The 23,531-nt window shown below is 35.7% G+C and overlaps 1 protein-coding gene across 2 annotated transcripts in view; it reads left to right on the top strand.

Moving 5' to 3' along the window:
• Positions 1–23,531, top strand: part of LOC105215858 (receptor-type guanylate cyclase Gyc76C) — a 99,100-nt gene that overhangs the window by 3,598 nt on the left and 71,971 nt on the right. The window contains exons 1-2 of one of the 2 annotated variants that reach the window (XM_029043960.2): positions 3,713–5,327; positions 6,632–6,918. The exons of the other annotated variant lie outside the window; for it this stretch is intronic. The gene's annotated coding sequence lies outside the window, so the exon portion shown is untranslated. Of the gene's footprint in view, positions 1–3,712; positions 5,328–6,631; positions 6,919–23,531 lie in introns of those variants that run through there. 2 annotated transcript variants of the gene reach the window in all.

Raw genomic sequence — 23,531 nt, 5'->3', positions numbered from 1 at the left:
TAATGAAAGAATTATGCAGATACTCATAAGTACGAAGAAGAATCTTCCCTACAACTCGAGCTTTTATCTGTTGCTGTGGAGTTGAGTGATTTTCGCAAATTGAAATGTCTTCCACAAATCGCTGATACTACCTCATCAGCCCTTTTTGTATGCGCTTACAATTTGATCGCGTTGGTAGTCGAACGCCCCCGACGCCTGTTCTACACTTTGGTCGATGATGATTCAACAAGTTGCTGTTGCTTCCTGCTCGCGGGGTCTATTATTCTCGCTTTAGTATGTGTGTGTGAAAGTGAGTGTGGTGGCATGTCTTTGTTTTGTTTCTTACAATTGTTATGTAGACTCTTCTTGAGATTAAGATTTGTTTATTTGAAAGGGGGTATCATTTGATCTGGTTACGAAAACAGTTTTAAGCGATTTCAAATCTCGATTCATAAAACTTTCTCATATCGAACATCCACCTAATAGAGAAATCATCTCCTTTAAAAGGGGGCCGACAGCTTGAACTACTCTTGTCCATATATTTTTTATTTATTGGAATTTGTTTTCGGCAATTGCATGAAGCTGCAGAAAAAATTTCTTCATCAAATTTTTATTTTGCACATATATTGGATGTATATTTCTGCAGAAGAAAGCGAATTGCACCAAAAATCGTTTAGTTTGGTATTTCATGCGGAATCATCCGCGGATTTACATATATACATTTTCAATTTATTTTTCTATTTTCATTGTTATTCATATTCGTATTTGTAACTGCGGTTTCAGCTGACTTTAGTGTTGTTGTAAGGTTTACACCACATACTGCAACGGAAATTCCGTCATTCATGGCACGATTTGCACGACTTTTGTTGTCGGTGTTTGGCTTTGAACATAAATAAATACTGAGAAATTTTTATCTCGAATGTATGTATTTCTGTTTCATTTGAATTGCTGTTGAAGAAATGCTGCTGAGTTGACAGCCCTAGGCGGCATATAAAAAACGTATTTGCAATATAAGTGTTTCTTTTCGGCGATATGTAATGGAACCCGAGCTCCTATTACTCTTTGGGATCCCCTTATATTAGTTCGTAGTCGACATGGTGGGATAGGTAAAGTTGAACTCTTGACTATTCTAAGGTCAATACCCCCCCATGCTATTCAAATTGACTCTTTCCACCGACGTGAGCTCTGTACAGATGTCTCAGAGTTTAGTTGTAATAAGTTATCTAAAAGATCCACTCCAAAACCTGTCACAGCTTTACACCACGAAAGGCGGCAAACTTCTGGTCCTATTACATATTTTAGCTTCCAGCGCGTCTAATTATATTAAAGACCTTCGAGCGAAAATCCAAGAAAGTTCAAATTCTTGAAATTTCTAATTAACTAACGTACGCGGCGCAGATATGTGCGCCATTTATGACGTTCACACACACACAAGTGCCCGCAAAAGCTTGAAATAAAGGCAAAACACGACTTCTGTGCGAAACTATTTATCATTTCCCTTCGATCCAATGACGGAATCACAAATAGTGCAAATAAAATCGCAAAACAAATACTAACGACACACTCACTCGCATATATATAGAGGCTATCAGAAATATGTAGCCGTCTAATAGAGCTCGCTAGCTACCCACTCATAAGTGACTTGTGAACGCCGGCGGCTGCAGGCGTTAATCGCGCCGAGTCGCACAGCCGCCGGACGAGCGACAAAATTTCACGAATGCGAACTAATATGCTGAACTATGTACGTGAGTACGTGTGAATGTAGGTGGCGAATATGCGCTAAACGAGCGCGTAATAAAGATTAGTCCGCACTGCGACATCTTATCAGTTGAAGCTGAAGCGATTTCGTGTTTATTTTCATGTCGAGCGCAAAGTAAACTTTTGCTTCTTGTGTCCGAGGCTCCACACGCCCCACCGCAGTCCGAGCCGGCAGCGGCAGACGCCACCGCGAGATGATGAGGAAGACGAGGTTGAAGAGCTGGCGTACCGACGCCGAGCTCGTTTGTTCGTTTGCTCTTATGAAGTAGGCGTAATGCAAGCGCTTCACAAGTGGCGACTAACCAATTTGCATTCGCGGTGAACGAACAGTACGAGCAGTGTCAAGCGCCGCGCGGCGATTACCGTCGAGTACCGAGAATACCGAATGAAAACTGTTTCTACGAAAATTGCGAGGGATGTTGAGACGCGGTCGCACATTTGTTGGCGCTGTGTGTAGAAGTGGGGTTTCTCGGTGAAATCAAAAGCAAACAATGAAAGAATGAAGGCACGAAAATATGAGAAAATGAGAAAAACAAATTTGTTTATGTGTAAAGTTATTTGTCGTATGCGACGAGCGCAAATCTCAAGATCGTCGCGATCTTCAACGTTGGCGTTTAATTTGCAAGTGAGTCGTGTGGAGCGTGTGTGAAGGGAAGCGAAGTGAGTGAAGCGATAATAAACAAAGCAGACAATGGAATTCTTAGTAGATACTGTTTGCAGTGATTTAAGGGAAGAAAAACGAAGAGGGTTCGCGTGCTAAAAAAGCTCACTAAAAGAGACACAACTAGTAATATAAGGAAAAATGGTAATTAGTAGATAAAACAGTTTGCGCAAACACTATACACCAGAAAAGCCAACGTCGTCTCGGGGGTTGTTTCACTGAAACAGCGAGATAAAGCGGATCACCTGCTCTCTAGTTTCGATGAGCTAGCCCTGTGTAAGCCGAAGAGCTAATACGGGGCGGCTTTCTCACGAAACAGCATGAGTGCCCGATCAAAAGAGAGATTTACACATAGAAAGCGGAGCGCGAAGTCATGCGAATTATTGTACGCGACTATCTTTGTGAATTCGCTGCGAATTTTAATGAATGAAAAATGTTGCACTTAACTTGCTGTAATTGAGGCTATTAAGGATTTATCATTCATTAATTATAGTTTACACTTTTAAGTGTAAGTGTCGATAGACGACACTTGAGTGCGGTACGAATATGATTGGCGCGAGTGCATAATCTTATCTATCAATTATTTATTAGAGCAGTTCTATTCTATTTTTTTTTGTATCTATAGCCTTTTCACTAGCGATTGACGTCATGATTTTATGATAATAATGTTTGCATGTTCGCGCTAATTGTCAATCTATTACGCATGGAATGTAGCGCGCGATGTTCATCAGTGATTATATAATCGAAAGAAATGTTCATAGGAAGCTTCTATTCCAATTTGGGGGCCTCACTGTATGAGAATCTGGAAGAGATATTGATGAATAAAATTCACACATCCTAAAGGATGACTACACCACATGGACTACGTGAAGACACTCCATGTGATATTGCATAGGACGCCAAAACTGGTCTATGTGTGACTTATTGATCAGACTAACCTAACCTAACTTTCTATTATATAAAGTCATAATGGAAGTTGAAAAGAAGTTAAGGCTTTTCGGAGGTTTTGGTTCTTCTGATAGAATAATGCAATCTAATGGGTTTGAGTTGAATTTCTTAACAATAAATTGGAATTGTAGAAGGTTTCACAGTGTGAGCTTACTCTGTATAGCAATGATCAGGCGAAAGCTTAAAAAATCCTTGTGACTAGGGCAAAGACTCTCAATGTATTCATTAGATGTTGAATCTACAAACACTTTTCAGGGAAATAGTGTTAGATTCTGACACTTAACATGTCAAGAGACCAACCATTGCATATCTAGACCTTAGAGTGATCGTACACATGTATTACGAGGGTTCTCAGATATGTATCATTCAGTTCCCAGTTATGTATTATGTATCCACGGCATTTGAGTAGTCATTCTCATCAGCTCTGTAAAACATGTGTCCGTAAACAAAAGCGTTTCTACAAGTCGAAAGATGTGTAAACGATCGAGGTTCTACCCATGTACCGAACATATGTACCGTATGCCTGCGCTGCCCACTGTTCGCCCGCGTTGTTGGTATCTGTGTCCACACATTCGTTAAGATTTTGTCTGTCTGTCTGTCTGTCAGTCCAGCCATACAGTACGTCTGTTGTTGTTTGTTTTGCTATAGACACTCATCTTTACACACGGGCATGGCGTGTAGATAATATTAATTCGACTTGTTGTTGCTGCTGTTATTGTTGTTGTTGTCGTTGTCGTTGATTTGTACTTTATTATTATTATTATTACTTTTTTTTTGAGCACACCACGCTGATAAAATAAAGAACAATATTAATATGAGTTTAAAAATAGATTTGCTCTTGTTCTTGTATATTTTTTGCTGCAATTCACGTTGTTGTTGTGTGAGATATACTCGTATGTATTGTGTATTTGACTTGGTTGTAGAGCTCATCAGCGCTGCTCGCAGCGATAAAGTGCGAGAAACGCACACAAAGATCGATACAAAGCGGGGCTGAGAGCGAGAGAGAGTGAAAAGAGAGTGAGAAGAGAGAATGTGTGATCATTTCGTTGACATTTCTTACAGCAACGAAGTAAATAATAATAGAAAGAGAAATGCGGCGCTGCGAAGAGTAGAATTCTCCATTTTTCGTGGTGAATTTCACACCTTCTCATATTTAAGCAGAAAATGCAGGAAATTCATTTGTTCGCCGCTGACAGGATGTGTCAAGAATTAACTTTTGTCTACTTTAAAGACTAGAGAATATCCCAAGTTTGCTTGTGCTAATTTGAACTAAGCCAGTTTGTGGTAAACTGTTATCTCTCAGCCGATATTTAGTAGCAACTATTTATTAAAAACTGCGTTTTATGGCCAAGCTCACACAAAGCAATCTCTCTCTCACTTACATTGCACCTACTCATTTGTACACTTGTGCATCAACCCTTTTCGCTCAATCGCATTGCTCGCCTGCGCCAACTGCTAGCCACACGCATACTCTCTTCAAATACCATGGATGGGAGTTGAAGCTGGGCGCTTGGCGCTCGCGGCTGCCGGTTGGGGTTTGGGGAGTTTGCAATTGAGCAACAGCTGAGTGGCAGTCGACAGCTCGGCGCACTCACACACGAGCGTAGCACATTATCGGCGACTATGCTCATCGGTTCGCCGACGTCGTCGTGGTCGTTGTTGCGTTGCGTTGTGAACTGGCTGAGCGCTGTGTGCATTCAGTATTATTCTATTCGTCTGCGATAAAAGTTGCGAGTAAATGTTGGGTCTGTGTCTACTATAGATAGATATATTATTTTTTTTTTCCAATTCCGTGGTCTAGTACTAGTGAATGCTGGAAGATTTTCAGCTCGTTTTCTGCGGTCGCTGTGTGGTTTATATGTCGTTGCGTCGTCAGTTAAGCGTCGGTGGTCGGTTCAGCCTTCAGCTTGCGTACTGGAAAGGCGTGGAAAAACTCTGTTATGATACCGGAATCTGTGCGGGGGAAAGACAGCGGAAAAAAGTAAAACAAAAATAATAATAATATATTAAGCAAAACTGAAAATACTTATGAAAGGCAAAAGAAAATAATAAAAATAAAATTCTATGAAATACTCGAAATGTAGCGGCGACATAAAATATTAATTTTAAAACTTGTGTAAAAACAACAAATTAAATTTTGACATTATTTGGTGTCTGTTCAGCACATTGAGAATCTATTTTATTTTCGTATTTTGTTATTTAGCTATTGCTGCTAAGTAGGGGGCAAGAACCGCGAAAAATGACGCAGTTGTAAATGCGGAAGAAGTGCCAACGTTCAATGGTGCGAGAGCACAAAAACCGACAGACAGACACACATACATTTTGGTACATTAAAATGCGTTTATTTGTGTCTGTAGTTATATTATTTTTTTTTCAACAGAAAAAGGCATTTAATGTGTTTTTGTACTAGAATATTCGTAATAATTTAAATTATTTGGAAAAAAATAATAAAATTAAAATGAAAATTCACTAGAGTTCACAACTTAATTGCTTGGCTAATGCGCATTTCAGCGCTATTCAGCAGAAGTGCTTACTAAATTTAAACAAAAATACATATTTTAATTAAAAAGTAAAAAAATACCATAAATATGAAAATATTTGCCAGCGCCAAGTCAGCAATTAAAAATTAATAATGAAGCATTAAAAAAAGAATTAAAAATTGCATAAGTCGTAAAGCCTAAAAACGAAAGAAAATCCAAACGAAGCGCAATCAGTGATGGCGATAACCGCCGGCTCAGCTTTTATCAGCTGACCGAATGTGGAATACATTGCGCTTTTGTTTGCACGGCATTTTGCACATTTTGCCCGCAGATAATGTGATGTGTGAAAAACGTATCAATGTCGGCGAAATGTGGAAATGAGACATGCAATTTATGAAGCGCATATGGATTATGCCAATTTCCACCTACATACATACGAATTCTGTCAGTTTTTGAGTTCAAATAATAGATTTATAGATAGTTTTATAGTAGCTGGGCATTTTGGAATAATTATGTAATAATTTTAGACAATTAGTAGTACAAATACAATAAAACAATTAAAAAAAAAGAAAATTTTAAGTTAAATAAAAAATTAAATAAAAAATTTAAAAAAAAAATTTAAAAAAAATTAAAAAAAAAATTAAACAAAAAATTATTAAAAAAATAATTAAAATATTAAAAAATAAATAAAAAATGTTAAAAATATTTTTAAATTATTTTATATATTTAGTATTTTTTTTGTAATTTTTCCAAAAAATTCAATACAATTACCTAATATTTTAATTATTTTGTATTTCTTGTCCAGTACCGCTCGTTTTGGCCAATAACCATTGTCAAGCGTTCAATAAAAGTTTAGTATTGATGTTTGTATGTGCGTTTTAAGAATTCTAAAACCAAAATAACTGTGTTGGCTTACATTTTTGAAAATTTGTACTCAAGTGTTACTCAATTGGTGAGCATTAAGTGATAAATACATGCATGTGTATGTGTGCTTGAGCCTTCGACTTTTCTAAAGGCAGCATTACCACTTTAAAATCAAATTCAACAACAACAACAGTGCATAAATATTTGCTACAGCTGTTCGCATAAAATGTAAGTACAAATGAATTTTCAAATAATATTGATATTATTATCCAAAAAAAAGCTATCACTCAATAGTCATGCTTTATAAGAGTGAATTTCATTAAATCTTGATTAAATATAGAGTACGCATATACTTAAGGATAACTTTATAATCATAAAAAATGTAAAAATTTTGGCAATTGTACTCTCCAAACCTATAAAATTGTAAATTTTACAATTCCCGTTACTTTTTGAACACATCAATTCGGGTTTGAAATCCAATTCTTCAATAGTTGTTAATGAGCTTTAATTTTTTATAAGTTAGACACTTGTTGTGAGAACATAAAAATGTCTTCTGGTTCACTGTGTTATCCACTCTATTATGTTCATTTTATCTTATCTTATCATATCTACTAATAATGGTGTAACATAACTATTAGATCAGCCAACTTATGCGCTCACCGGTATTTCGAGAGTTGTCAGTACAAGTGTCGTTAATTAGCTTAAGGCTGTAGTCTGCTTTAGAAGCCGAAAAAACGAGTTTCTTTAGCAATTTTTTTTTTTTTTGAAAGGGAAGGAAATGATTGCGGTAAACGGAATTTTAAGACGATAGTGTACTATATTTAAGGCTTCAAAAACAATATTTATTATTAAAAAATATTGAATTTTTTTCAAAGTTGTAAGTATTTTTCTGGAGCGCTTGGAGTCTGCACTTGTAAATCGGTGCCGGTGATGGAGGTCGTGCGATGCATCTGAAACAGTCGAACCAATTTTTTTTTTAATTGTTATAAATTTCTTTTCTTTATGAACTAAACAAATACCGAAAAAGTTATAAAATTCCAAATTTCGAAGTTTGAAAAAAAATTCACTTTTTTAAGAAAAAAATTTACTTTAAGTTGCAAAACAAGTTGTTTAAATAATACTTTTGTCCAACTTTTTTAGTTCAAATAGAGGATAGTTTAATACTGAAGCTAGATCACTTTGGTTTCTTTCGATCGGACATATATGTATTCGTTTTGCTATCGCCGGCACCGTTTTCTAACACTTGTGAAAACGAAAACTTGATAAAACGCGCTTTAAAGAATGGCTGAGCATTCGCACCTGCTCGACGCTCGGCCACTAAAACTGATCTAGCTCGAAAATATGTCGAATTGGCCTCTGGAATTTTAAAGACATATTCTTGGATAGTTTTGGAAGAGTTTTAAAACAAAGAAAAAAATCGATTTTTTTAAGCCTGTAAAGCAGACTACTGCCTTAACAAATTCTCTGTATAAATGGGATCACAACTCATTTATTAATATATAGATAAAAATATTTACAACAACACATTATTGTAATTTGAAATTAATTATAATTCCATTTAGAGGAAAAAAATTGAGTTGAATATTTAACGAAGGTGCCATATTGAATTATTATTGAATAAAATATAATGCAATATTCGAAAATATGCGACATTTGACCTTAAAACAACTCCAGCGCCATTTGTCGTTAGTTTTCTTTTTGGAAAAATTACTTCAAATTTAAAAAAAAAATCTATTCAATTGCTGCTCGCGCTGGATTATAACCTCTAGTTTGGCCTACCCTTTAACAAATCTAACTTAATTAGCCCATCAGCGCTCAGCGTTAAGTGGCAGTAGCAAAAATAAAGTACCGTTACCATAGAACCTTTAATTGTTCGATGAAGTCAATATAGAAGCGTTAAATTCTTGTAAGCCCCCACTTGCTCCACTTTCAATTTGAATATTCTTTTTTTTGTATTATGCCTGCGGTTGGCGCGCTATTGTTTTTACTTCAACTTTATTAAAAAAAAAAGAAAAAAAAAATGCGTCTCTTTCGCACTACTAATTGCGGTGGAAATACCCAACGTAACGGGGCTGCTGCGCCGAGCTATTGATTTAAGTGCGCTCCACCTCCACAGCGATCTGTTAGTCACATACAGCATAATTAGCTAACGCTTGCTGCTCTACATACATATATCCGCTAAAAAGGAAGGACAAATAGCTTGTTTGAGTTTGAGCGACAAATTCGTTTCAATATCTTGTGTGTTCAGTTGGCGCTAAACTACTTTGTGTTCGAGTTTATTCCAAAGTACGAGTATCTACATTTGTACAGCAATTTATTTGTATTTTTTTTATTTTTTAGCTTTTGTTTTGTTTTCTTCGTTGAACAGCTGTAATTGGTAGTGGCGTTGTCATTCTAACGGCATCGCACGTTTTCTAATTATTTATTTATTCTAATTTAATTTCATTCCTTCGACTTTTTGTGTCTTTCGTCTGCGCTTCTGCTACGGCTTTTCTTAAATCAACTAAAAATTTTGCAAAATTTGTACTCACACGCCAACGCCAATGCCAAAGTCATAGGCGCCATTTCGTATGCACGTCGCGCGAAAATTGGCATTTGCTAAATACACACACACACACACACACATTCTATTAACATTTGTGTACAAAATGAAATGTATTCTTATTAGTGGCACAAAGTAAATTTAGTACACTCACACACACCCACACTCACATAGTACCTGCTCATCCGCATACGTTTGACTTGAATTGGCTTGAGAATATAGCAAAAATTCATGAAACAAAAACTAAAAAAACAATAATAAACTCAAAAATAATCGACTTTGCGAATTGTCATGCTCGGCATGTGTACGTTGGGTGCAAATTAGAATTCCATTTCAGTTGGTTTCGCCTGCTTTTACGCCAGCCAACGCGTCAGAATTGTAACAATATGCGCATTTTTACGTTGATTTTTGAATTGTTGTTTCTACTGTTGTTGTTGTTGTTGTTTTGCAGAAAGTGAAGCGGCATATTTTCCAATTAATGAGTGTAATATATACAACAACGCCGCCACCTACTAAATGCCTGTAGATAAATAAGTGTGTTTGACACTTCGCCAACATTCTGCTGTCAGCTGTCAGCCTTGCTACTAGTCTGCTGCAAATTTATTGCGAAAATTAAAAATAACTGTAAAGTATATACAATAAATTGCAGTTAAAATGGCAAAGCGCTGAAAATATTTCGAATTTAAATAAATAAGAAAATTCGATGAAAGTTGGCAACCCGCAAAATGTTTGGTTGGTGATTGATATTTATTTTTTTAGTTTCCATGGTTGTAGATAATATTACTTGGGTTCGAAATTTTGTTGTTGATCTTGAAAAGCGAGTTCTATGATAATCTAATAAAAAAAATAAGAAACATTCATACTGAAGAATATATATATCACTTAAGGGGTTAGGGGTAGTCAGGATTTTCAAAAAATCAATTTTTTGCATTTTCGTTAATCTAAAAAATATTTTCGTTAAAATCTTAAAAATATTCTCTGAAAATTTGAAGTTGATTCGATAATAACTTTTTGAGTTATTGGGCAAATAACAAAGAGCGCTCAGGCACCCCAATACACTAGTCTCAAACTTTAACTGCGTTTATCTCAAAACTATGCTTTTTGAACTGGTGACAACTGTAACTCTATAAACGCTCAGTAGATTTTAATGAAATTCATACAGCTTTTAGAATACATAATAAACTCAGGCCTGATCCGAAGGATTTTTTTTTTTCAAAAATTTAAATTTTTTAAGACCAATTAACTGTTGATTTTTTCCCGAAAATCTAAAAAAAAAATTCCTGAGGTCGCCATTTTGTTAATTTTTGCAAAAAAAGCTTCAGATCAGGCCCAGGATTATCTGTTTATAAAAATAATTTTTTTTTTTATCCGATTGATTTTAGATGAATCTCCAAGGACTTATGATTGTCACCGCAAGGACCTTTTTTGAAACTAGTTTAACACAGACAGCTATAGCTTTGGAAATTATACATTTTTTTTTCAAATTTTCGTGACTTCAAGTCAAAACATTGTATAATAATGCCATATTATTACTTTTGTAAAATAACATGATTTAATAGCAAAAAAAAAATACTGAAAATTCTCATTTTTTTGTGTCTCTGACTACGCCTAACCCCTTAAGATGGTTGCTGAATCTTTTTTGATGCATCATCATTAACCAATTTTATTGCTAGTCATATAATATCGATTTAGTATATATTTCCTTTAATAATCTGGATGAGTAAGTGTTAAATTAGCTTAGTCAGCAGTGTTATGAAAAACAAGTGTGTTAAAAAAAAACGGGAATTTTCGATTTAAAAAAAAAAAAAAAAATTATGTGTCTAAATTTATGTTCTCGATAATAATATTAATTTTTATAATTGACCTCCTAGGAAAATTAAAATTTATAATTCCTGTTATTTTTTGAACACACCACGTATTCAGTGTTTTACGTTTTTATAGCTGCCATATAGCTTAATTTTAATAAAGAATCAACATTACAAATTTATTTTATATTTTTTCATGTTTTCTTTTTGATGCTTCTTTGAAAAAGTCCGTCGAAAACTTTCGACAATTGCATCAGGCGACGCATTGCAGTTGTTTGCGCATATCACAAAGCTTTCGACAAGCATTCGCATAAAAAAGCACGAGCCTAATTGTGTGTAACACATGCTTCCTTCACGCCAACAGTTAAAATTTTTGTTAATACAAATCAATTTGTAGATATGTATATATGTATGTATGTTAGAAAGCTTGCAAGTGTTAGTGCAGCAAAAATATCAAATTGGCTCATCCATATCAACTAAATATGCTATAGTTATAAACAAAAAATACGGAAATCTAAACAAATGCGATTTTCCGCCGCCACCACAGCACTCCACCAACTCGCCATAGCGTTAAATTGCACTAAAAATAAATGCTGCAATTTGTTTCAAGTCCGAAATGAAATATTTATTTATTTTCACTTGCACCTAATGATCTTTTATTCATTACATTTTTAAAATGTTTACAAAGATTTGCCTATGTGTGTGTGTGTGATGGTTCTTCCTTTTTCCGCTTGGCATTTTGAAATGTTGCCAAATTCTTCTACTTTGTTTTTATTTATTTATTATTCAGTTTGTTTTGCTTGAGCTTTGTGCGCTCGCTGTTGCAACAACAAATAGTGTTTTTGTTTTTCTACAATATTTGAAGAATATTTTGGCAATATTATTTTTATAGAGTGTGAATTGTCGTGTTATGACTATTTGTCTAAAGTGGTCAAAGCGGTTTGAGACATCTACAAAATAAATGCTTGTAGGCATGGCTGAGTGAATGAAGCAATAAAAAGCAATACTTGTGGGACACTCTGTTGAACTATTAAACTGATTTATTTGCGAAACTTTGAAGATTTAGCTTGCTTTTAATTTCGCTTTCTTCACAATAAATAATGGATATATGGAGATGATGAATCATTTTAAAATATATTATATATATGAAAAATATATACCATTTGCGGAATGAAATGCGATTTCAACAGCGCTTAGCCCGACTAATGTGCTTGTAATAATTGTGAAAAAGTATTTTTATGTGATAATATTATATATCTTCTTTAGACCAATTTTAACAATTTTTATTTGGACTAAACATTTTTTTATTAACTAGTTGAGAATTACAGACTAAAACTTGCAGAACGAAAGAAAAATTTAGTGAAATGTGTTTTTTACGCAATTCTGCTTAACAAATACCTCTCGAATTCAAATAAAAATATTGAAAAATTAAAAAAAATAATTTCATTCCACAAAAAATTATGAAGTCAGCTCCAGTAGCAGTGAAAATACAAAAATCTTCCATAAACACCTGATCGAAAATGCCACTCACACGCTGCGGATGAAAATCACCGCGCAAACACAACTAACTGTATAATTAGTAGAGTCACACAGCGCGGCGGCTAATGCAAATTAGCCATTTTAATATAATATTTTTTACTTAAAAAGTTTATTTTTTCTTTCAAACATTTTGACACCAATATGCCAGACTTTGCTCACATGTTCATCCCGCTGGCGGCGTCTGGCAGTGGACGTGTTATGCATATTAATCGTGGAGTAGTCTGTTGCTGTTGGCTGTAAATTTTCCAAAATTTATTTTCACAGTTATGCTGATAAAGCAGTTTTTTTCTAATAAGCGCCAGCATTTTGTGTAAATTTTTCCATGCTCAAATGGCCAACTGCTAAATAAATTAATTGAGTAAATATTTGAAAAAAAAATTGTTGAAATTCAAATATTAACACCTGACTAAAATGGCCTAAAACCGCAATATGTTGAAATTTGTGTGCAGGCAGTGTTGCATGTGATTGTGGAAATAATTGCGGTACATTTCTATACAATCTATAATTGGTGTGTGTTATATTTAGCTAGATTCAAGTTAGAATGTGTGAGATACAATTTTACTGTGACTAGTTTCTTGACAAATGATGATATGGTTCAGATTTGTAATAGTTTGAGGTTAGATTTGAACTTAATTGAGCGGTAGGTAACATTATACCAGTTTATACCAGTTGGTTAGAATAGATGAGAGGATTGTTAGGATATTCTGTGTTGGTTTGAAGTTAGATTTGTACTTTATTGGGTTTTAGGTAAGTTTATACCAGATTATATTAGTTAGTTAGTATTGCTAATAGCGTTGTTAGGAAACTGTGTGTTGGTTTAATGATCGATTTGTACTTTATTGGGTTTTAGGCATGTTTATACCAGATTATACCAGTTGGTTAGATAGCTAACAGCGTTGTTCGGCGACTGTGTGTTAGTTTGGGATTCCATTTGTATTTTATTGGGTTTTAGGCAAATTTATACCAGATTATACCAGTTGGTTAGGATAGCTAATAGCGTTGTTAGGAGACTGTGTGTTAGTTTGATATTCGTTTTGTACTTTATTGGGTTTTAGGCAAGTTTATACCAGATTATACCAGTTGGTTAGGATAGCTAATAGCGTTTTTAGGAGACTGTGTGTTTGTTTAAGGTTCGATTTGTACTTTATTGGGTTTTAGGCATGTTTATACCAGATTATACCAGTTGGTTAGGATAGCTAACAGCGTTGTTAGGCGACTGTGTGTTAGTTTGGAATTCCATTTGCATTTTATTGGGTTTTAGGCAAGTTTATACCAGATTATACCAGTTGGTTAGGATAGCTAATAGCGTTGTTAGGATACTGTGTGTTGATTTGAGGTTAGATTTGGAAACTTGGTTGAGTTCCACATAATTTATACCAGATTATACCAGTTGGTTAGGATAGATGTAGGTATTTTTAGGATACTGTATGTAAGTTTGAGGTTAGATTTGTAGTTGATTGAGTTTCAGCTAACAGTATACCAGATTATACCAGTTTATACCAGATTATAGCTCTTCGAAGAAGTTGTTATAAAAGATAAGCACACAGCTTCGAACTCTCAATAATGACTTAATAGAAATGATGAAAATACTTCGTTTAAAATCATTGAGTAAAATCATTAGAAGATAGTCTGAATAAACATGCTTCATACTTACTATTTTTAAACAAATGTAATTGTCTTTGGAATGTTAATATTCATTAGCATCTCTTTATAATAAATGCCACGCCATTATTTTATATAAAATGCTTTTGATTTCTACTAATTTCGATGTGCTTCGTTTGACTGAATGATTTGACTTTTTCACACTCATACTTTCCAATGAAAGCACCAGCTGAGCTTTTCACAAATATTTCACTTTTTCATTGAAACTCATCAATGCCAAAGTGTTATGAATTTCAATTATTTCGCTTTTAATGTTGGAATGAATCACTTCTGCCAATTAAAACATTGAATTATGCACGGTTAATTGGTTTTGATGCCATCTGACAGTTTTTTTGGGCTTGAAAAGTACGGCAGACTCATAATCGCTAGCGCTATTTGCCAACATTTCACTGGAATCGTTTTGTGACACATTCAATAAATATGCGCACCGAAGAACACAAAGCATTGAAGTTGAAAGGCAGTAATGCTTTTGAGTTTTATGTTAAAAATAAATATTTAGGATTTTTTAACGGTGTGGAATTTGTATGATTTGTTCTCTCCCTCCCTATGGATTTCTCTCAACTAAAAATTATATTAATACGCTCTTCCTCTCATCATCTGTTTGTTAATATAAAGGCTTTGCGAACAATTTGATGTCACTAATGTGAGAACGCCACGTTTAAACTTCCAAAAATAGTCTCTTAAATACCTCATTAAAGTATGCCACACATCCTTTGCTCATGCACACGCGCTTGCACTGCACTTTTATAGAAAAGGTCAACTGAAAAGCGCTGCTTGATAGCCAAACTAAATAAATATATTTACCAAATTCATGCACAGAAAGTTCCTTTGACGCTAACACTTTAATCCCAGCCGCCATGCTCTCACTGGCGTCTCCAAGTTTTTGCCGTTGGGACAACGGGTTATTAGTTTTTGTGTTTGCCGCTCACAAAGGCGATTAAAATAATCCGTAACGTATACGCACTGTTGCACCACATAAATCGTCACACAGCCACAATGGCGAATGCTGGTGCGCGCTGGCGTATACGTAACTAAAATTAACTACACACGATTATGAGCTAAATATTTATTAATTTCGTGTGCGTGTGTGACAGTGGCTTAATGCCAACACTCGAGCGACGCTTTTAATCACCATAATTGAACAAACTGCTGTGGAGTTTGTATAAAAGCAGTTTTGTTTGCTAAACAATGAAGTGCCAGCGCGTGCATAGTTGTGGGATTAACAATATCCTAGTATACAAATTACTTTAAGCGTTACTCAGCTGTTTTAAGACACACACACCCACACAGAAACATATTTACATATTAGTTAGTGCAACTACAGCCCAGCGCAACTGTCAAATGCTGAATGCACACTCGAGTTGCTGTGGTGGCAACTTGAGTTTGAAGCACGTGTTCTACGCGCAACACAAGCGCACTCAGTCATAAATGCAAATATACGCACACGTGCTGTCCTCATGACGACAGTGCGTGCAATGAATAGCAGACACCTTCTTTGATTAAATGCAAACATAGAAAGTTAAAGATAAAGCGCTCGCTTACTTCAAATTCATCAGCAGAAAACAGTTTGCAACATCACTGGTGCGTCTGTAATCAGACAAACCGCTCGAGAGCCACTTATGCAACAACATGCAAGCTGCTTTCATCTGCCACAGCCAATGGTCGGAGCCTTTTGTTTTGCATACTCGTACGCTTATTGAATTACACTGAAGACACTCTGTTAACTTCGGGGCAGCTAAAGTGGCGATTATTTGCGCATGCAGCACATTTGTGTGACTGAATTGTGTGGCACTCGATTGTTTATTTGAATTATTAGCCATGACATGCTGCTGATGAAAGGACACAGCTCACAGCCTTCGTGTGTGTGTGTGTGTGTGACACTCGTCCATTGTCTGACGAATTGCCGCTTGAGCGCGTAAGTGGAGCAAGGAAACTGACACAAATTTGCAAATGACACAATCGCATGCGTACAGTTATATTACGGTATAAGTATGCATGTACTTGTGTTGGCAAGACACATTGTCACTACCTGGTTGTTGAAGGCGTGTGTGTGTGTGAGATCGTCAGTCAAAGTTATTCACTGTAAGTGATTGATTATCACAAAATGCGAGTTGACACTTCATATTAAACCAATTAAATTGTATATGCTCGCTGAACAGGCGTGCGCACGCATGCGTTTGCGTATTCACTGAATATGCTAATTTGGTAGGTAATGCCTTTAATGTTGTGGATTTCAGTTAATGCTGGATGGGAGTGTGTGAATGATGTGTTATACGAAAGAGATAATGCAGCAATCCTTTAGAATCCTTCTATAATATACTACAACAATGACTATACACAAAGGAAATACACTGATTTTGAACTCTTTACAGACCGTGTGAAGTTTTCCAAGTTGTAGAAGGTGTGTTCAAAAAATAACGGGAATTTTAAATTTCAAATTACGCAGGTTTGTTGAGTCCAAAAATGATTTTTATTCCGTAAATATATCTCCTTGATTAGGTATTATGTTTCCATAAAGCGCCAGACTCTACTATAAATCTGCAAATATTTTTGACTACCATATCCGCTATTTCGCTCGGTTCTTCGAAAATGTGAGATCCGAGAAATCTTTGTCCTAATCTCATAATTGGTGGACATTACAGAAGAAAGTGATGAGATGATTCCACCTCGTCCTCCTCAATGAAGCTCCAACAGCTAGCATCCGATAAGATGTTTAACCTAACAGCGTGGATCCCGATGAGACAATGGTCAGTTAGGACCTCTACGATTAAAGAGAGGTGAATTTTGCTTAGAGCGAAGAGCTTGATAGACCTCTTACGATTCACCTTAGGCCAGAAGGATCGGCCAACTGTGCAAGTGTTAATGACTGACCAACGTTTGACCAGTTCAGCTGAGCCCCACTTGTTCAGTAGTAAACCACAATAGTATAATGGTGTTCCTACATGTTCCCATGCTAAGTACCTGATCTTGGAAGCTCATCAGCCTTACAATTTACCGCTATTCCGTTGTGTCTAGGATCCCAGATCAGTTGAATCGAAAGACTATCCCAAAAATCGAGTAAACGAATTAATATTTTTTCAAAAAAACGAAAATTCCCGTTATTTTTTGAACAGCTCAACTGTTTTCTATATTAATAGGTCCCGAACACTAAAATCATTATTTTGAAAAAAAAAAAACAATTTAAATTGAAACCGAAGAATTTAAATTGAACGAAATTTGAAAAAAATGTTTAAGATCTAACGATAGATCTCTCTTATTCTTACGATATATTTTCCTGGATTACTTTGTTTGCTTGGTTTTCTTTTATATTCACCTTTCGCATTTCTTTAGAGAAAATACATTCTTTTATGCACCGCCCTGTCTCTCTTCAAAACTACAAACTCGAAGTCTCATTTTTATTGGCTGACACTCATCAAGTTGTTGCAGCTGTCAAGTAGCCAAAATAAAGCCTTAGTTAAGTTAATATTAAATCTGTATTTAATATATTTTTAACTTGAAATCACGCTCTCCTTTTTATCAGCTCGCTCGTTAGTCAACAATACAAATTATTGTACTTGTTGTTGTTATCGAATTGCTTGATATTTTCGAACATCGGCGACAGCCAGCTCCGCATTTTCAACTCCAACACACGATTTTATTTTTAAATTGATTTCCATAATTTAAAGCGCGTCGTCACCCCGCCCATCTTCTGCCATCATCGACAACACGGCAACTGTTAATTTAATAACCAAGGCAAGTAAGTAAATTTAATTAGCGTAACGCTAAGTGATCACACGGTTTTAACTAGTTAGCATAATTGTACTAAACATTTTGTTACACATTTTCGACTTACCTCGCGTCCGTCCGCTGCCATGCCATGCCATACCAGAGTAGAAGCGAACGCGTTTGTGGCTTTGGCAATTTTTGCAAAACCCTTCAACCCTTCGCTCACCTCCCTCTCACATATTGTGGCACCTGTGTGTGTGTGTGTGGGTATTTGTATGCGGGCGGGCGTTTAAAAACGCTTATTGAAGCATAAATTGTGTACGTGTGCAACAACAACAAAAAACGAGAATTTGCAAAATTTTATCGCTCTTTATGGAAAAAGTAAATTCTTGAAATATCTGTTTTTCGGTCTGTACTATTTTTATTTACATTTTTATTGCAACTAGTTTTGTTTTTTTTTTTTGCTCAGTCGAATTCATAATAATTTTCTAGTCACGTTTCGGATTTGCTTTGCTCAAGTTTCGAATTTCAGCAATAAAAATTAGCGTGAAAAATTTTAAAGACCGCAACTCGATAAAAGTAAACAAAGAAAGCGTACTGACTTATTTCGAATTATATAATCCGTGTTTGCGCTTGTCAGGGGGATTGGCGATTGACAGTCGATTATGACTGTATTTGGCGAAAAAAAAATATTTATACAATAATTATTTGGAAAAATATTTATACTTAAAATGCAGACATATGGTATATATTGTTTTAAAATTATGTAATCAACATTGTTAAACAAATTGTGTTAAAAAAATAACGGGAATATACGTTTTTTGAAACATTTTTTTAATTAATTCGTTTACTTTATTGCTGTTGCTTTTGAAGTAGTCGGTATGCCAGCGTAACACTTCTGGAAAAAACTTCTCAAACTCGATTTTTAACAATTGGATTTTTGGAAATTTTAAAATTCCCGTTAGTTTTTGAACACACCTCGTATGGTGGAGAAACATTTGTGGGAGTTTTGAAGATATGAGACTACCTTGCACTTTGAAAGAACTAAGATCGGTTCCAATCTTTGACTATCATTTCCGACTATAAAACCCTGGCTTTGATTGGATTTTTGGAAATTTTAAAATTCCCGTTATTTTTTGAACACACTTCGCATGGTAAAGCAATATTTGTGGGGGTTTTGAAGATATACGACTACCTTGCTACTTTGAAAGAACTAAGATCGGTTCCAATCTTTAACTATAATTTCCGACTATAAAACCCTGGTTTTGATTGGATTTTTGGAAATTTTAAAATTCCCTTTATTTTTTGAACACACCTCGCACGGTAGATAAACATTTATGGGAGTTTTGAAGATATAAGACTACCTTGCTACTTTGAAAGAACTAAGGTCGGTTCCAATCTTTGACTATCATTTCCGACTATAAAACCCTGGCTTTGACGCTTCTTTTAAGTTAAAATAGTTATAAAAACACATCATTCCCAATATCCAGTATCCATAATAACGTGAATTCTTAATATCAATCTTGCCACATTCAACTAGTTCAAAGCGGATCTCAACCGCTACTTGACAAAATAAGGCAAAAATCAAATCCAAACGATTTTGTTTGAATTTTTGCTTCAATCAACTTTTTTTGCTTTCAATTAAGTTGTTGTAAAATCTAATTGAATTAATTAATTTATGTAGACAATTTTTGGACGTTGCCACACATCTGAAGCGCTTCCGCCATGCGTCACCGAGGCGACGGTAATAAACTCGGTAGACGTCTACACACTTTAATTTTTTGTATAAATAGAAATAATACCAGAGATTTGTGTATTTAAAAATATTTATTTATGCAAATTTTATGCTACTGTGTGAATAATGCGCACACACGGCGGCGGTGTGAGGGCAGCGAACGGCCTAGAGTCCTATAAACATGTAGCTGCCGGCGTGAGATTTCGCCGACAACAAGCCACTAGGCTGAAGAGAGAGGGGGAACGGTATAAGAATTACGCACTCAAAACAAAATTAGCGAAAAGTCACGAAACTGGCGCACTTCAGACAAAGAAATTCAGAAAAAAATTTAAATAAAATAATGAAAATGAAAGAGACGCACTTCGTGAATACTCGTACAGCGAAAACCACGCTAAGACACTTAGATATATATAGTACATATATAAGAACAACAAAATAATTTTATTGTAGCCTACAGACAATGTTAAATTTTTATGCGCGCAATGTACGAGAATCTTAGACGAAAGACATAATAAAGAGGAAATTACTTCAAAATAACAACATTGAAAAAAAAGGTCGTGTTTTTGTAAAGAACCAACAAAAAAAAAGAAATGAGAAAAAAATATCAAGCGCCAAACCAAAAACATCTGCATCATTTGCAGAAACACGTGTGAGTGTGGAGCCTGTGTAGACAAGGCAGGCGAACAAATTTTGTTCTAATATTGTTTTAAAGTACAATCAGTTCTATGTCCAACTTCAACTCTTGCAAAACACAGATTCTAGACAACCACTTGCTTACTCACAGCGAGCAAAACCGAAAACCCCCTTAAGAGTACTTGAACTTTCCGACTTTCCTACATGGCATGCCACAAAATCTACTAGTTTCGTTTGCTAGTTATGAAACATTTTGTTTGTCTGGCCGAGTCAGCTCAACTAAAGGTCGTTGACTGTTCCAAAGGTCTTTTGGTGTTTTCGAGTACTTTTGCGTACAGAGAAGTGAAGTATTATTGCTTGAACTTGCTAAAGTTTCTTATAATTGTTTTTTTCTCATATTTTTATAGTCTTTTATTGTAACAAAATGATACAGAAGTAAGCAACAGCATTAACAACACGTGAGTCTAAAGTTCAGCGCATGAAAAGAGTCAAGGCTGAGTCACTGAAAATTTGTTTGCGAAAAGCTCATTAAGCTATGAGTTTATGCTGAAATAGTTTTAATATAATATTTGGAAAAAAAAGTTATGTGAATGTACAACAGAGTAGAGTAGCTAGCTGAAACAAATTGTTTTATCGAGACTTATTCAAATATGAACTGTTGACTTGGAGGTTGGGAACAGTTATCGACCTTTAAGGTAAAGTTAATAGCCGGAAGGATGGATTAGAGGTACTTTTGGGGATACTTAACGTCTTACTGGTTCCTTAAACTCGATAATTCGATTATTCTCTCGAATATGAAATGTGGACTTTGAGGTTGGGAACAGTTATCGACCTTTAAGGTAAAGCTAATAGCCGGAAGGGTTGAGAAGAGGCACTCTTCAGGATACTTAACGTTTTACTGGTTCCTTAAACTCGATAATTCGATTATTCTCTCGAAAATGAAATGTGGACTTGGAGGTTGGGAACAGTTATCGACCTTTAAGGTAAAGCTAATAGCCGGATGGGTTGAGAAGAGGCACTCTTCAGGATACTTAACGTCTTACTAGCTCCTTAAACTCGATTATTCTTTTTGGATTCGAATTCACTATAGAGAGATTGACCATTTCTTCTGATATTACATCGTATAGCGTATTTATGTATATCTGGGTTAGACGAGCTGTCCGGGAAAAGGAACAGAAGCGAGCGGCCGCTGACTAAAGATCTCTCCATGCTTAAGCTCTCAGAGAAACACCTTTAACTTTTCATCAGCTTGAAGTATGAGCACAACTTCGAACTTTTACCCAATTGACCTAAGGTTTAAGCCGCGAGGACTTTAGAAATTCTCTTCCTCTACCTCCCACCCTCATCGCTTTCAGCTTCATGAGTGCTTTTCGGCATCTACTTTGCATCTAAATGCAACGCCAAACATCCCATTTGCCTAACCGCGCACTCCTGCAAAAGCATTCCGAACGCCAGCGGTTGGGCAAGTGCATCTCGTTAGCTTTGTAAATTGGAGGAAAGCAAACCGTTGTGCAACCACAACACTTTTGCCCAGACCATATGCAACACAAACACACATGAAACACTTAACGGCACAAAAGGAGCTAAACGCTCGTCCAACTAGCGCCGAACAAACACCAACACGGCCATTGTTTGTGGGTGTGACGCGAAACCACAGCGCGAAGCACAACCAAAAAGCTTCACTCTCTCTGTGTCTGTGTCTGTGTGTGTGTGCTAAGCGTCGCTACGGCATGTTGCAACTAGTTGGAAACTATCACTCTTTACGGTAGTTGCGGTTGGCAGGATTGCGCACGCAGCGCCACACTTCGTGTGTGTGTGTGTGTAACTCTGCAACTGTTGCGAATTTCGTAGCGCCGCTGGCAAGCAAAAAGATTTAGTTTTAAACGAATTAATAGTCTACAACATCAACTTACACAGATTTTGCTCGAAATTGCTACAGAGGCGGTGAAGTACAATAATTTCGGCAAAGAAGACAATTTTAAGCGCGACTCGACAAGCACTCGTTTTTGTGCGGCGAATTTCGCAGTCGGCGATGTTTGTGTGCGCCTAATTTAATTAGCCGTTGGTTGCTAAATATTCAGCAGCAGAATTTAACAAAAGCGTGTAAAATAGATTTTAGCTATGATAATTTCAGCGCTACGCGTTTGCTGCGGCTTCAACTTTTTGACAAAAATATCTGCTTTTTTCGATTTTCAATTATCATAATTAGAGCTGAGCGGGCAGCTCTCGAAACATTGTAGCTACATATGAGGATTCGTAGTTGAGTATAAATGCTCAAAATAAATGGCGAAGTAAGGAATTGACAAAAGTGACAGATAGGCAATGAAATCCGCTAACTTCTCATATATTTTAATTTTTTTCGAAAATTACAAAATTCGAAATTTCGAAAATGGTTGTGACATCAACTGTATAAATGTAAAAGAATCGCCGTAAAAATTAATTTCGAAGCAAATAACGCTCGATTGTCAAAACTCCACAACAGCTTGAAAGTCTAGATAGAAGTAGTACCGAAAAAAAAAAAAAATGAAATATTTAAAACTGTCCGAAAAGTAGTAATGGCCAAGAGTTGGTTGTGCCGAGCTGTGAATGAGCTGTCAAAATATTTACATACTTACATGGATACACACACACCGGCACACAAAACACTTGTTGCTTCAGGGCATATTTTTAACCAACCATTTGAGCTGACAAGCCATTTGTTGGTCTAAAATATTGCTATGACATTGTCAAAATTAAATGCAAACAAATTGACATGAAACCCAAAACACCGAAGAAAAAAATTTAAGGAAAAATAATTAAAAGAGTTCACAGAAATAGAAAAAGAGTGCAAAACCCCACGTTGACAGCAAGCACTAAAACGCCAGCCAAACGCCAAGCAAGGCAAGGCAAGTGGGAGTGGTGCGTTGGGCCGAAAAAAAGCGTCGATAAACTGATTTAAAGTGTCAAATTTTAATATACACACACCCCTTTCTACTTTTTTTTGGTTTTTTTTGATATTTTCAAGAAATCAAAAATAAATATTTTGCCCAACGTCAGCACCAGAGGCCACTCCGCGCAGCAGGTGCTCTGTGGAGCAACGAAAGGCAGAGAGAGACGTTAAATTCGACACGTAATTGTTTTCACAAATTTCGCTATGGAAAATTACCAGTTATTATTTGCGCTATAAATTAATAAATGAGATGGAGCGAAATACTTAATCAACAGGCATACATACAAACAC

This window comes from Zeugodacus cucurbitae, chromosome 4 (assembly GCF_028554725.1).
Source record: "Zeugodacus cucurbitae isolate PBARC_wt_2022May chromosome 4, idZeuCucr1.2, whole genome shotgun sequence".
Lineage (NCBI taxonomy): Eukaryota > Metazoa > Arthropoda > Insecta > Diptera > Tephritidae > Zeugodacus > Zeugodacus cucurbitae.
Note: the sequence above shows the minus strand (reverse complement) of the source record. Positions and strands in the feature narration are given on the sequence as shown.